The sequence below is a fragment of the Ammospiza caudacuta genome, chromosome 2 (genome assembly GCF_027887145.1).
Source record: "Ammospiza caudacuta isolate bAmmCau1 chromosome 2, bAmmCau1.pri, whole genome shotgun sequence".
Classification (NCBI taxonomy): domain Eukaryota; kingdom Metazoa; phylum Chordata; class Aves; order Passeriformes; family Passerellidae; genus Ammospiza; species Ammospiza caudacuta.
Window position 1 is genome coordinate 73,188,427 of NC_080594.1, and position 13,360 is coordinate 73,201,786.

At 37.0% G+C, this 13,360-nt stretch overlaps 1 protein-coding gene across 2 annotated transcripts in view; it reads left to right on the plus strand.

Moving 5' to 3' along the window:
* The window catches only part of NDFIP2 (Nedd4 family interacting protein 2), a 45,086-nt gene that overhangs the window by 4,645 nt on the left and 27,081 nt on the right, over positions 1-13,360 (plus strand). The window lies entirely within an intron of this gene.

Consider the following 13,360-nt stretch of genomic DNA (forward strand, 5'->3'; position numbering starts at 1 on the left):
GAAATACCTAGATTAAACTTTTAATGGCTTAAAAATCAAATGAGACTCTCCTGAAATGAGATAAATGATGCCGTCAGACAATGGTCTGTCCTTGCATCTTAGTAGTTGTTTGGGCTGTAATATTAATCATTTAAATTTTTGAAATTATTTTTGTAGCACTTACCTGTTAGAAATTTGTCTATTAAACAGTAGTTTCTCTCTTGAATGAACAGCTTTAATATTTTTGTAAACATTTTTTGCTATTTTTTACATAAGATTCCTGCTACAAACAAGAAAGATTATAACTGTTGAAACATTCACAGATACAGTAGGGATGCAGTTAATACTTAAAGGACTACATTTTACCTTTTTTTTCACTTTTTATTTAAATTTATAAGTACTTTCTCATTTTATATGGACAAGGAAATAAATTTCAAGTCTCTCAGTATGAGGCTTCTAAGTAAAGGTGCTGAGGTACTGAACAAATACAGTATTTTTGTATACATTTAAAGCAGGGCTGTTTAACTGTTTTGCTGTTACTGTCTGATTTTTTAATCTCTTGGAGGGCCACAGACATATCACCCTGCTCTGCAGCTGATTCATAGGAGGAAACCCTGGCTCACTGGTGCCCAGGGATGTCAGTGGTTACAATAACTTTCTGGGTTTTTATGTGGGCGGTGGCCTTTCATTTTGATGTGGGCATAGAATGACCTAAGCGATTTTGCACACAAATTGGCTTAGTTTCATAAGTTTTACCATACTGAGCAAAAAAAAAAAAAAAAAAAAGAGTAAAGGCAGCAAAGTGTACCTGATTGCTCCACCCTGGTTTTTCACCAAAGGTCTTGGTAGGCCAGAGTTTAAGGTCGGGTCTGTGCAAAGGTACATGAGGAGAGGCTGGGAGCAGGACTGGCCTTTCTAGTGGCAGCAAGATCTTGGTGTGGCTGAGCCCGTCTTGTGAAACTGGGGCATTTTTAGGTTCTTGAAAGATGAAGCCTGAAAAAAGAGGTACCTGATTTGTGCAGTGACATGAAGTCACATAATTTAAAAAGGCAGCTTCAGGCTGTGGTGTGCCTAGTAAGTCTTCTAATCATATTAGAAAAGTTCAGTAACATGAATAAAATTACTTCAAATAGTAGGGTTCTGAGCAGGAGTCAGCTGTGTTATGGCCAAACTAGATGTTCTTTCTGTGGTACTTGAAAAAGGAGAAGCTGTAAGCCTTCTCTCGGCTCATTTGTATCTGAAAAATGTAGTAGGGACCGCATCAGGATAACCTCAGAAATCAAGCACTGCATTAACACAAAATGTTAGTAGTAGTCTTCTAGATGGGGAAAATGAGTTAATTTTGACAAATGGCTAATTACAGGCATATTTTGAAATTTTCTGCCCTGTGACAGTGTAGACAAAACAAGGAAGATGTGGCAACTGGTAATGTTGTCACACCTAACTTTGTGAGACCTCAGTGTTCAACTTAGTCATAGATTTCAGTGTTCTCTGAAGTTTCATAGCCTCAAATCTCCCTCTAGATATCTAGCTATTTTGAAAAAGGGAATGAACATATACCAGTACACTCAAATCAGGGAAGCCATTTTCAAATGAAGAAAAGCAATCCTAAGAGATTGAGTAAAAAAAGAATGAAAAAAATTGGCAACTTATAAAGTTGGAGAGGCACTGCCAACTTTTCCTACTGAAACTGAACTACTGCAGAGCCAAGGCTGTGGGTTTGAGCTGCCTCAGCCTTGGGTCTCCCACTTCCTGGGCAAGTACTGTCACAAGTAGCTGATTTTAGTAAATTGGGCACCCCCTTCACCAGCTGTGTTTTTTAATGAGAATGACTAACTTTTTCTGGTTTGTGCTTAAGTCTTGTCAGGCACAGAGCATGTCTGATTTACAGTGAAAGTGAAAAATAAATTTCCATTCTAACATGTAACTCTTTATTCCACTTACAATACTTAGGTATTGTTTCCGTTATTGTAGGCTAAGATTAGCCTAAAACTGAGATTGTCTAACTTACTCCTCAACCACTCCATAGCCAAAACATTAGATATTGAGTCATGCCCCCCAGCCTCATCCATGGTTGTGCCTCCAGCTGTGTTTGGAATGCACAGAACAATTTTTAAAAAGTCCTCTGGTCTTTGAGTGGTGTAGATGAAATAATATCTGCAATAAGCTGTATATTGCTTTTTCTTTGTAAACTCCTCTTTATATTTCTTTAGTTATTAGGTGCTTGGCAGCACCTTCTTACTTATAAAATGTGCATGTCTTGTAAAAAAATGAAGAAAAAGTTGGTCTCCCACTATTGCAGTGTAACTTAACATATTCACAAACATGATTTGTCCATTTTAGCTTTGAGCAATATTTACCTCTTGAAAGTAATCTTATAAATGTTCACTGATTGTTCTTGTAGGGGAGGTCAGAGTCATGTCCTTGATAAAGATGTATATGTAGCTTCAGCTATTGAACATACTTTTGCTTTTCCCTGATTAATCTGAAAAGATTATGTAGGAAAGGGCCTTGAGGAGAGGTTATTGAAAAGAGGATACTTATAGTAGCAGTTCTTTCCTTTCTGCAGGAAAAAAGTTTAAGGTTCTTTTGAAGTGGTGCAGGGTGGTGGATAAACATTGCATTGGCAATGGTTAGTTTAATTAATGCTTGTCATCTTTAAAGGAATAAGTGATGCCTTTGGTAAAACATGAAACAATTGGATTTGGAGTCTTGGCTGATACTGAGGTCAATTGTCCATTTTGATCGTGGTACTTATGAATCAATTGTTGTATCTTGAAATTTCCCAGAAAGAGTCCTTAAGGTATTTTTCAAGAAATGTACTGAAGCATTAAGGCTCTTAATTGAATCTCCAGAGTTGTGGTCATAAAATTGACTTGCATCAAATACATGGAATAAATAGTTAGGAAAAAAGACTTCCCCAAGCTGTTTGCTCCTTAAAATCTGTTCCAAATTCCAGAACAAGTGCATAATTCAAATAAAGGAGCTGGCCACTAAATCCCTGCAGTGCTGGGCCACAGCTGATGTTGAACACTGGAACAATGGCTTATGTTCCATTCTTGTGTGCCTCTTGTGTGCTTTGTTTTGTTTAGCTGCCTTATAATCAACCAACCCGCTGGAAAGTGTCTGCTTTCAGGTGTGTGCATTATCTTGCTGGCAATTGAGAGGTCCAGAGAATTGTCCTTTGTGCCACATATTTTGTTGGATCGCTTTGAAATGCTCAGTCAGCACTCTAACAGTAGTGTTGAAAAAATTCCTAACTATCTGTTGAGACCTAAATGCTTTTTTTTTTTTTTTAAGGAAGGACCCTGAATGTTTATAAATGTTGTGCGAGTTGCAAATCAAAATGAAAATATTTTCACAAGAGCCTGTTCTTGAAATTCACAGTGTGTTCAGCTGGTGTTGTGTATGTGTGTTTTTTTTAAGCTGTCGAAATTTGTCTGTATTATCTCTGTAAGTTGAGAAGCTCAACTACTCCATTTCTGTTACTAAGCAAATGGGTTATACTCAAAAAGTCAAGCATGACTGACCTGCTAATAAGAATAGAGTTTGCTCTTATTGATTAATACTGTCCTCTGATTTATATGTTTTTGATTAATGATTTCATGTTGGGCTACTGAGCCATATTGTTGAGTAGGAAACTCTTTTGCTAGGCTGGCTTTATTTAAGTACACATACTCATATGTAATACATAATATTCCTGGTTTGTCAATAATCTTGAGACTTTTTAAGTTCTTCATATTTTTTCTGAAAAATTTTCAACAACACTTATGCATGGTACAGGAGACAGACACTTGACTCCTTTTTTCCCTACTTCTTTCAAATCAGAGGCTTGAGGTGAAACTGTATGCTGCTTCTGCAGTTCAGTTTCCATAATACATTTCCAGGAGGAAAGTCTTCTTCATCTTTGTTATTCCCTCTTAAAATAAATTTATCATGTTAGCATCCTCCTGCATCGTCTTTAAGAAGTTTTTGTTCTTAAGCTCTCTCATTGTACTTTAACTGAAATATGTATGACATTTAGAGTAATATTCAGCATTTTCAATCAGCATTGAATTTTGCAGCCCAAATGAATATAAGCTAAAATGGAAATTGAACTAATTGTTGAATATTGAGTCTGCTCTTGGTGATGTTTCCTGATTTTACAGGCTGTTCCCTCTACTTTTACAGTTTTTATGTATGTTCTGTGTGACTTAAGAGTGACCAGGATCTACTTTCTGTACTGATTCTATAAAGCTGCTGCTGAGTCAAGACATGACCTGTGACTGGTGGTTTGCTGAAGCTGTTGGTTAGTGGCAGCTGCCAGCAAATCCTGATGCAGCACTGTCCATCATTAGGGAGTACGGGGAGAATGAACAGGAAGTTTTGTATGAGACACAAGACCTGCCCTTGTGTTGGTTGCTGTCAACAGTTTTGGTTGCTCTCAAGGGGAGCTACAGAAAGGAAGGGGAAGTGGACTTCTTAAAAGTGCTCTGAAATAAGTGGTGGGAATTGAAGTGACCAACACCTGCAGAGTCACCAAGGCAGTGGGTAAAAGCAGTTGTGGAGCTGTTATTCACCAAATTGTGCAATATTAAAATTGTAGAGTGTTCACTGAGGTTTGATTTAGAAAAGAAAGTACACAGGAGAAGCAAACACAAGATTATACAGGCAGATGGTACCAGCAGATTCAAGAAAACAAACTCTCATGCATCAAATCTGTAAGAGATGCAAGTGGAATAGGCAGAGATGTACACTTCACCAGCTGTAATGGAGCTGCTGTGCACACTGGGGAATCTGAGGAAAATGGATGTCAGAGAAGTGATTAAGGCTCATGTGCTGATTGATGATGGTGTTGGAGACAGAACACGCCCTTAGACTGACCTCGGGTCTCCTTAGCGTGCTTCTGTTTTGTTACTGAGTTTCTTCTATCTAGAAAGTGTTCAAGGAGGAAAACCTGATTTTATACTTTGTTTGTAGAATTAAACCAGTTCCTCAAGCTATTCTCAAGTTACTATTTGACAAACAGAAGCTACATGATAGGTGGTAATGTTTTTAGTAGCTTCTACATTCTAGAGTAGGTCAGAGTTGCAATACCTCATTCTGTACAAGCTTTAGAGTAAGCTTTTAACAACTTCTTTTTCCTAGAATTTTTTTATATCATGTGTGAAGATTTGAAAATGTTGGTCCCAGACATTCTTTTTATTAGTATTTAGTCATATCAGCTTTTTGTTGGCACATTTCTCTGTTAATTCCTATAACTATGTAATACAAAGAACACTAGGAAACAATGCCCAGTTTATAGTTTTACAATGAATATGAAGCAGGTATCTGTTGGGATCATACAAAAATTCCAGTATTCAAAATTATTGTGGCATTATTCTTTAGTAGACAAGAAACCTTCAAGAAAAGGGGATAGAAATGGATATACTTTGAAGAATAACCATACTTTTAGCGTGATTAGTCTTAGAACATTTATTTTTCGAGAAGAGTTCACGCATTCACACCAGATGTATTCTCATATTCACTAATGCCTCTACTTTTACTGTTAGTGGGAGGGATTAGAAGGAATACATCTCAATAAAAGCCATAGGGAATGAATGCAGCTGTGTGTCGTGCTTCTAAATGTGTAATTAATTGGCTAAATCTGAATTATAATACATTTAAAATGTTATGTGTGAGGTAGTTGTTGGGATGGACGGAGGGACACGTCTGTGCAGATCTATCTACACACACACTATAATGTTTTTATTTTCTTTTCCTTCACAAAGTCCTGATCACCATTGTTTTATTTGGTATGTGTTTTTTTTTGAATCAGATTTATAGGACTCTTTAAAAAAACCTTGAAAAATTCAATAGCCTAAAGATCCCTAGCTAAAAGAGTACTAAGATAATTTAAGGGTTGCTTAAATACATGTGAAGCACTTTCACTTGCTACAGATTAGTTAATTTTTGCACAAGGAAGTTCACTGTGGTAGAAGAGCCATTCTTTTGGCAACTTATTTTCCAACAACATTCAGTATAAATCTCTGGCTTCTTTTCATTTCTTTTTCAGTTGAGGTTTGCCTCCAGAGGTTCTGGGTTTCCATGGTATCTAATCCCTGTTTAACAGACACACTTGGTATTTCTACACAGCTGTGGAATGGCAGCAATGGACTTCTGTCAGCTTTCCTGCTTCTAGTGGAGATTTACACCTTTGACCTTCTGACATATTAACTACTGTTGAAAACTTTCTGCAGAGATGCCTCATAAAAAAAAACAAACAAAACCAACCCAACAGAAACAACCAATATGCCAACCCACTTGGTTATCATGAAGGGGGTGCTGCTAGATCTGGGTGTTGGATGGCTGATGCTTGCCAAGTGATGGGATGGTGAGGAAAAGAAAATTATGTGCATCTGTTCTGTGCAGTTAAGAATTCTAATCAGATTTGATCACTTAGTTTTGCATACATAAAAGGAAAAAGTAGCTGAAAATTTCTATACTTCTGCATTTTACTGAAATGCCTTATCAGCTTAATTGCTAAGTAGTTCAGTGTTTATTAATCTTAAGGTTCACCAGTCTTTAGAGGATGGTGTTTCTCTGGAGGGCTTGTGGCTGTGGCCAGGACTATATTGCAGCAGATCATGCATTTGGTAGAGAACTGGAAATAGTTGCCTTCCTGCTAGCTGGTCTGCATGGGTTCATGGGAAATTGGTGTTAAAACACACATTTGAAGAAAAAAACATGTTGTAAACTACCTTATTTGTGGAGAAAAAAACCCTGATAATGTGGAGAAAGCTAGTAAGTTAAAGTACAATGTGGTTTGTTTGGCCTATTTTCTCAGTAATCCTTGTATTCTAGAAAACTGTGAAATATTACTTTGAAAAAGCTGTCGTGGGTATGTTTTTTTTCCCAAATAAACAAGAAAATGAAAACATTTATTTTGCAGAAAGACTTATTTTGTTCTTCTGCTCTTAAAATTATTCTCTAAGTGTAATTACAGATTATTTGGTTTAGTTTTGATTTTTCAGTGGCTACTGGTGACCTAAATCAGAGCTGATTGATCTTAGCACTTGCCTTCAGCAAGTTTGCTGGTGACACCAAGCTGTGTGGTGTGGTTGACATGCTGGAGGGAAGGAATGCCACCAGAAGGACCTTGAGAGGTGGGTGGGTGCAAACATGATGAATTTCAACAAGGCCCAGTGTATAAGGTCCTGTGCCTGGGCCAGGGCAATCCCAAGCACAAACACAAGCTGAGGGATGAACAGATGGAGAGCAGCCCTGCAGAGAAGGGCTTGGGGGTGCTGGTGGGTGAGGGGCTGGACATGACCCAGCCGTGGGCACTCACAGTCCAGAGAGCCAAACGTGTCCTGGGCTGCATCCAGAGCAGTGTGGGCAGCAGGGACAGGGAGGGGATTCTGCCCCTCTGCTCTGCTCTGGTGAGAGCCCACCTGCAGGGCTGCATCAGCTCTGGGTGGGGTTAGGGTTAGGGTCCCAGCACAGGAAGGTCATGGACCTGTTGGAGTGAGTCTGGAGGAGAGACACCAAAATGATCAGAGGGATGGAGCTGCTCTTGTGTGTGGAAAAGCTATGCAAGTTTGAATTGTTCAGTCTGGAGAAGGGAAGGCTCCAGGGAGTCCTTTTGGCAGCCTTACAGTGCCTAAAGGGGCTGTGCAAGAAAGCCAGAGAGGGTCTTCTTACAAGGAGATGCAGTGATAGGACAAGGGAGAATGGAGGAGGGTAGGTTTGTGTTAGATATAGGAAGAAATGGTTTCCTGTGAAGGGTGTGAGGCACTGGAACATGTTGTGTGGAGAAGCTGAGAGCACCCCATGTGAGGAAGTGTTGAAGGCCGGGGTGGAGTGGGCTCTGAGCAGCCTGGCCTAGTGGAAGGTGTCCTTGTCCCTGGTGGGGCAATTTGGAACTACGTTATCTTTAAGCTCCCTTCCAACACAGACCATTCTGTGATTCTATTCTTGGTGATTATAGTTTAATGATATCGGTTTTATGTGTTTTTCTAAAAATAAAAAAATAGTAGCTGATAGTATGAGCTATTGATACAATTAGGTGGCATTCAGAAAACAGAAACATCATGAAGTGTTTTTCTAATAGGTTCAGAATCAAATTTTATTTCAAGATCTTTTTTTTTTTTTTGCCTTGAAAATCCCAAGATTAAGATTTTGCTATTTACATATAAATCTAATTTTTAGACTAGTAAAGCTGAAAAATGCACTATGTGGTTATAAAACAAGCATTAAATTTGCAGCCTGTATTTGTTGAAGTTATTTTTATGTAGCAAGAGATCTCTGCTTTCATGCCTCATTTGTAGAGAGCAGTTTATTGCAGACTTGGAAATCACTACCAGTAGGCAAGTGTAAAAGGACTTGAATTTTTCAGCAATTGAAAGCATCAGTTGAAACACAGATGTGAAAAGCTCCCTGTTAGCTTATTGAAGAGGATAGCTTTTATTTTAACCCGCTGTTTGTTGCACCTATCATATTTACAATGTCATGGTTTCTGTGGAATAATTGTGTGTACCAGTATGGAATATGTCATGAAGCTAATGCAGAAATGTCAGAGTTCTTTTTGTGCACTACACTGGCAATCTTGAGTCTGTTATGCCTTTCCCTCCAATGCTAGAAGCTGCAATAAATGGATATTTTTGGTTGACCTCTTGTCATAATCTGAATAATTGATAAGAAGACCAAAGTAACTTCTACCAAGTGAAGATAAATCTTAGTTGCCAAGAGTGTTTCTTTTTGTGAAGAAGATGCATCAATGGACTGTTTTGCATACAAAGGTTGAACTTAGATGATCTACTTGGCTGTCTCCATAGTTTTATTTGAAACAAAGTTTTAGGTCCAACATCATGGAATTTCTGTGTATTGTATTAGTTTCAATACAGTTTGGAAGAACCCATGAACTCGTCCTGTAAGGTCAAAACTGGACAAGTCAAAGCTTCCTTGAAAATGTAATTTCATTTGAAAGATAGAAAGAAGGATATGTTTAAAGTGCTTTGTAATTTATGATTGCTAATGAGAATTTTGTGTAGCTCTGTAGTGCCCCAGACAGAGCCATCACTGTGAAAATTTACCTAAAAGTCACATTTTGACAAGATGAGCTGGTAATAAAGGTATTAAAAGAAACAGGAAGGAAAGCTGGCTAGTTGTTTGAGATTTTGTTTTGTTTTTAACTTGTATGGCAGTATCCCCTGCATAATTTTTTGCTACACTAAAGAAATTATGTAAGCAGAGTGAAAAAGAATGTTTATACGAAAAAGGATTTTAAAAATACGTGCAGTATGCTGTTGAAATTAATTGTGTTGCAATAATTTTATAATATACTGATTTCTATAATCATATTTTATAAAAGGAGTAAAGAACAGCTTTTGAAATGTAAAATCAGGTAAGAAATTGAGTGGTGTTTGTACACTGTGACTAGAATTAGCTTGTGCTACTTCAATGCACTTCATCAGAGATCATCATTCTGATCTTGTGCATTTTTGGTACAGGTGATAACAGACATCTTATTATATCCTTTTCCTCTGTTTTTTTATTTTGTAATTTAATAACTTGCTTATACCACCACTCTTGTACAATCAGTCAGTTCATCAGAAATGAAGCAAACTCTGTTTAGCCTGGAAAGCAAACATCTGTAGGTCAGATGAAGTTGCTATCTGTAGATAGATAAAAAGTGTTAAGTAGATAATGAGATCTTCCACTTTTAGTTTTTATTTTGATAAGCCTAAACACTTGAATCCATCCCCTCAGTAAAAGCTTTTGTTCTAAGCACTTTCTCGTGGGTCATGTTTCTTCGTAAGCTGTCAGGTGACTTCAGATACTGCATCTGATTACTTAGGAAATAATTATACAAAATAACAGATTTAAGGAAATCAATTGTAGAAGGAATAGTTGAGTACATTGTATAAGAATAATTTCTTTTAAAAATTAATGCAAAAGTAGAAAAGAAATATAAGTGTATTTTATACAATATTTTGGTGCTGAAAGGTCTGGCATTGATTTTAACTTCTGAAATGAAATAGTGAATCACTGTTTTGTAGATCTTTTCTGGAAAGGAAACTGAAGATAGTGTAAGGTAAAAATCATATGAAGGAAACTATTACGTTTTCCTGTGTTGCTCACCCTTTTGTAGCTACCCTGAGACTGAGTCATTGTTGGCAGAACAGCTGTTGCTCCTCAGCTGGTCTTTGAATTCTACGTGTCCTATCATAGATGCTTTTTGACAATATAAGCCTGTAATGTACTGTTGTTTGAGGGCTGCAAAAGCAGGGATTGAAATACTGGCATTAACAGTTTAAGAGTAATGTGTCTAATAGCAAAGTTCTCACTTTTTCTTTTTATAGTGAAGCTTCATGTAGTCAGCCAGATACCCCAAGTACAGACTAAACCATGAAGGAAAAAAATTTCAGTGTCACCCACTTTTGAAATGTGAGGGAGGGAATAGGGGAAGTTACTAATTTACAGTTCTCTGTGGTTTAATAGGTCTTGGTAATTGTTTTGATCATAATGTTCACAACAGCAACTGTATTGCCTACTACCAAATTATGGTTCATTGGAGGCATGGGAGGGGCTGAGATAATGAACTGCAAGTTCTCCTCAGTCCCTTAATTAAATGTTTGGTGAAACATTCTTACTATTGGAAAAAGAAAATCTTGGATACTATTTATGTACTTTCAATGTAAAACGCTGCTTCAGGTGACATTTGAGTACATAGCATAAGTAATGCCTTGAAACAGACATTTTCTGTTCCTTTTTGGGTGTTTTTAGCTTGGTTTCTATGGCAATGAAGCCTATGAAGAGTGTCAGGCCTCTTCTTCCCCTGTCTCCAAAAATAACTTCTAAATTTACCTCCAGTAGAAGCCAAAATAAAATGTGAAGGGGGAGGCTCAAAAGTAGTCAGATTCCTACTGGTTTCAAGCAAGCTGGTGACTCCAGAGAGTCAGTGTGCTGTGAAGACAAGGCAGAGTTGCTACAGGACAAAATGATATAATCACTGCTGTCTGCCCTGCTGGTGTGGGCAGAATTTCCAGTTTACTGGGGCAAGTTCTGCTGCAGTTGGGGGGTTTGTTTTTGTTTTTTTGTTTTTTTTTTTTTTTTCCCTAGTGAAGTAGTCCTCTGAAAGAAACTGAAGTTACTGAGGAGAGAGTAGGATACGGGACACTTGAACAAGAACTAACAAAGTTTGTGTTCCTGGAACAGCTTGTGTTTATTATTCTAGCTGTAAACACTCAAGCTACTTAATCCTGTTATTGTGCGGTTGTTGTTGTTTTATTTGATGGTGCCTTTTTTTTTAATAAAAGAGGTGAAGATTTCTTTTAAGTTGCTGCTTTAGGGTAACCTTGGTGCTTTTCAGAATTTCTGAGAGGCCTTTATGATAAAAGAGAGGATAAATAGAAATATGATTCCTAAGTATAAGTCTTACAAAATAAAGGCACTCTGAGCAGCACTGAAGGGTATAACATGTCTCTATTATATGGAACCCTTAGGATGGAATTTTTCCATTTCCTAATTGCAATTGCTATAACCATTGAATGACTCATTAACTTTGTCTTTGAAGGCAAGAAGTCTCATGTATATTTTTCTTGTCTGATCTTCATGTTAACTCCATCATCTACTAAATTACTCCACTGTTAGTATATTACAGATAATTTGGAGTAAAGCAGCTTTCAAGAAAGCATGTAGAAGTTGTAAAATTAAATTTCTGAGGAATGACAAAGTTTTTTTGTTTTGTTTGTTGGTTTGTTTTTTTTTTTAGGAGTAATATGCTCTTGGACCAATGATGTGCTTGTGGATCTCTGTATCTTCAGAATAGTGACAGCATTTACTGTGGTGTAGTAAGGAAAAAAGTTGCAATGATTGAAGATGAAATAGGGCAGGAGAGAAAGAATGGAAGTAACAGAGATCCATTTAAGTTTGCTTTAGTTTTTCCCCTGCCCAAAGACCAGGTTGTTTTGGTGGGGTAGTCAGAACTACACACACATCCCAAATGAGTGTGAGTATGCCAGCCATTAGTGTAAGAACTATACCAGTAGTGTTTTGTTCTTTATACTTTAAATAATCAAATTCCTTTTATTTAAGAATGGGCTTATTTTGGCTATATCCTTTGCAATACTAGATTTTTCTTGTGAATTTTGTACTTAATTTAGAACCATAACATTTATAGCTCTCAGCTTGCTTTTCTGATCTGATCGACCTTTTTACAGTTGTCTGGTTTGTGTTCTCACTTGCTTTCTGTATCCTGGAATATATTAGGTTATTTTGAAGTGCTTTTGTTTTCTTTGGCTTTAACTACTCAAAATGGCTAAAAATATTTCTCATATTGCTGCTACTTCCGGATCGCTGATTAGGCATTAAATGACCTGATTGCTCAGGACCCAGAAACCCTCAAAAACACCTATCATTTTATTTGAAGGTGACCTCTGAGCATCAGGAAATTTTTTTTCCCCCCTTATTTTTAGTAATGTGAAGGTGACTGAGCCTGGAAACATGTTTTCTGTATAGCTCATGTAGTCTCTGTCCTTGAAGGTATTCAAGATATTTGGATGTGGTATCGTACATCCAGCTGTAGATGGTTCTCCTTGAGCAGAGAGGTTGAACTAGATGGGCTCAGAGGTCCCTTTCAACATCAACCATTTTGTGAACTTGGATATAATCTGCATATTAAAGCAATTTTTGTGTCAATGTTACAGTGCTTAATAAGAAATTTAGTGTTCTTCTTAGAAGGCACTTTCCCCAGTAACCTGATTGTACTGTGCCTAATAGAAAATAATTGTAGTTATATTCTTAATATTTGTTACTGAAATAATATTTTGCTGTAGGGTGTTTGTAAAAAGTACCAACTTGAGGTTAGAGAATTCTTCTTTTAGATATATTTAACAATCTTATTTTTTGTTCTGGGTTTTACATGTGGTGCTTCAGCTGCTGCCTTCTAGGAATCTTATCTTGCAGTTCACACTACTGGGAACTAGCACTTCTCTAATTCTAGTGCTCATTCTTTTTAAAAGCTTGATACGTTCTAAGAACTATCAAGTTAGCTAAAATAATAAAAAATATCTTCTCTAAGAAAAGATATTAGCAGCTGGATCTGAATTCCACAGTTTCAATCAGCATTCTTCCTTTGTCCAAATTCTTATTTCTATATATGCTTTAGTGGACATGTCTTTTTAAAACTGCATCTTAATCAAGGAAAAATAAAATCAAACCAACAACTTGAAGCTTTGTAGGGAAAGGATTTTTCTAGAGTGTAAAGAAAAGGACAATATTTTGAAGTCTTAGAATTTGCATGGAGAAGCTCTTTGACAAGATGCAAGAGAATGAAGGTCCCAATTACAGAAGTAGATGTGTGTCTTAATTCTTTTTCTTCAAGATAAATACAATAAATAATAGTATTTCTCACCTGATA